Genomic DNA, 2963 nt, shown 5'->3' on the forward strand with positions numbered 1-2963 from the left:
GCCCTTCTCTCCCCTTCCCATCTCATTCTGTTGCCCAGGCTGGAGTACAGTGGCCACCGCAGCCTCGACCTGCTGGGCTCAGGCGATCCTTCCATTTCAGTCTTCCAAGTAGCTGGAACTATAGCCACACGCCACCACACCTGTCTAATTTTTTGATTTCCTGGAGAGATAAGGTCTTGCCAAGTTGCCTGGGCTGGTCTTGAACCCCTGGACTCAAGCAATCCTCTCGCCTCGGCCTCCCAAAGTGTTGAAATTGCCGGCGTGAGCCACTGTGCCCGGCCTGGAAATTTTTAATAGGAATCATCTTCAGCCAGTGGGTTAATCATGGTTTTGAAACATTGTGAACCTGAAGGATTTATTAAACGTATAGATACTGGGGTCCCACCCAGGTGATTCTGAAGCAGTCCAAAGAGAGTCTCTGGTTTAGAGGAAGAATTGAGGCCACTTACTCTCTTGTGTTCTTTGTGTCTGTTCCTGGATCCCAGAGCTAGGTACCTCCTCGCTTTTGTTCTCTGCTTATACACATAATTTAAAGAACTTCAGAGAAACTTTAATGATAATGGAAATTTCCTAGACCAGGGCTCCCAAAGGAGAAAAGAATTAGCAACCACACAGTCAGAGAACTGGAGAATTTTGGCCACCACCTTCTCAAGATAAACACAGAACCTAATTTCATGAGAGACAGAATGAACCTCCAATTTCCACATGCTTCATTCATAGTTCAGATTTATTTGTACCATTTATATCTTTACTACTGCACTTTAGGAGGCTGAGGTGGGAGAATGCTCTGAGGTCAGGATTTTGAGACCAACCTAGGCAGCACAAAGACCTTGTCTTTACAAAAAAATTTAAAAATTAAGAGTTCAAGACTGAGGTGAGCTATGATTGCACCACTGCACTCCAGCCTGGGTATCAGGGTGAGACTTTGTCTCAAAAATAAATACATTAAAAAACAGCTTTATTAAGGTAAGTGACATGAATAAACTGTACATATTTAAAATATAAAATTGATAAGTTTGACATATGTATCCACTTGTGTAACATCACCGCAATAAAAAAAATAAAGCATATCTAACTCCTTGAAAAAATCTTTCCCTCCTCATCCCCTCCACCACTAGACAACCGCTAATCTGCTTGCTGTTACTATAGATTAGTTTTTCTTTATTTCATGTTATTTTAAAGATGCCGGGTATCTTTGGAATTAGGTAGACAAGTGGTCATCATACAGGTAAAGTTTGGGCCTCCCTTTTGTCCCCACTTTGCCTGGTTTGAGATCAAGTACCCTTATTGATGTTGTAATTTTCATTTTTCTAAAGTCTTATATAAATGAAATAAAACATGTAATTTTTTTGTTTAGCTTCTTACACTTAGCGTATTTGTTTTGACTCATCTACTTTGTTGCAAGTATCAATAGTTCATTCCTTTTTATTGTCCTGTTATATTTCTTTATATGGATATTCCATCATTTGTTTATCCTTTCATCTGTTGATAGTTTTTTGCATTGTTTCCTGGTTGGGGCTATTTCAAATAAAGCTGCTATGAATGTTCTTATCAGTTATTGTGGACATGTACTTCAAAGAACTTACTACTTTTTTGTAGGGCATGGTGGTGCATGCCTGTAGTTCCAGCTACTTGGAAAGTTGAAGTGGAAGGATCACCTGAGCCCAGCAGGTGGAGACTGGGGTGGCTGTGGAGTAAGACTCCAACCAAAAAAAACCCCAAAAAACCAAACAAAACACAAATGATTTTGATGGAGTCTCATTATATTGCCCAGGTTGACCCTGAACTCCTGAATTCAAGTGATTTTCCTGCCTCAGCCTTCCAAGTAGTTTTGTTTTTATTTCTATTGGATAAGTACTCAGGAATAGAATGACTAGAATATAACTTTGTCTTTTTTGTGATCTTCGGTGAATTTCTAGAAAAATTGGCTCATGTGACTATAGAGATCAACATGTTGAAAATCTGCAGGGCATGCTGGCGGGTTGGAGACCAGGAAGGGTGACTGTTGCAGCTGTCCAAGGACAATTTAGAGGCAGATATTCCTCTTCCTTGGAGAACCTGTCTGTTTTCTCTTAAAGATTTCAAGTGGTTGGATGAGGTCCACTCACATTATGGAGAGTAATCTTTACTCAAAGGCTACTGATTTAAATGTTAATCTCATTCACAAAAATTCTTTCACAACATCCCTATGTATTAGACTAAATATCTAGGTGCCATGGCCCAGCTAATTTAGTACATAAAATTAACCAGGGTAATCAACACAGGGCAAATCTAGTTTCCATAGAACACACTGGAAAAATGATCTTCAATTTTCTGGAAGAGTTTGTATAGAATTGATATTACTTATCCTACAAATGTTTAGTAGATTTTACTAGGTCTGAAGTTTTCTTTGTGGGAGGATTTTTTAAACTACAAGTGCTATTTATTTAATATATAAAGGGCTAGACTATTTCAACTTCAGTGAGTATTTCAAGGAACATATTAATTTTTTTCTTTGTCATATTTATTGGCATAAAATTGTTCATAACTGTTATGAGTTGAATGTTTGTGTTACCCAAATTCCTGTGTTGAAATCCTAATCCTCAAGGTGATGATGTTAGAAGGTGGGGCCTTGTTCTTGAGCTATGGCTGGTGCCCCTACCTTGGGGAGGCGACTATCCTCTTTCTCTCTCTCTACTTTACTTTCTAAATAAACTATATTCTCTAATCTAACCTCTGTGCTTGCCTCTGAGTTTCGGTCCCCTTTCCAATCTGTGAAAGGTGAATAATAAACTTTACTTCTTTCTACTTTCTTAAAAACAAAAAAGAAAGTGGGACATTTGAGAGGTCATTAGGTCATGAGGGTGGAGCCCTCATGGATGATATTAGTGCCCTTATAAAAGAGGACCCAGAGAGTTCCCTTGCCCCTTCTACCCTGTGGGGATGGCATCTTTTTATCAGGGTAAAAAGATGCCATCTATGAA

This window comes from Carlito syrichta, unplaced genomic scaffold (assembly GCF_000164805.1).
Source record: "Carlito syrichta isolate Samal-C Ts95f unplaced genomic scaffold, Tarsius_syrichta-2.0.1 Scaffold63326, whole genome shotgun sequence".
Classification (NCBI taxonomy): Eukaryota; Metazoa; Chordata; class Mammalia; order Primates; family Tarsiidae; genus Carlito; species Carlito syrichta.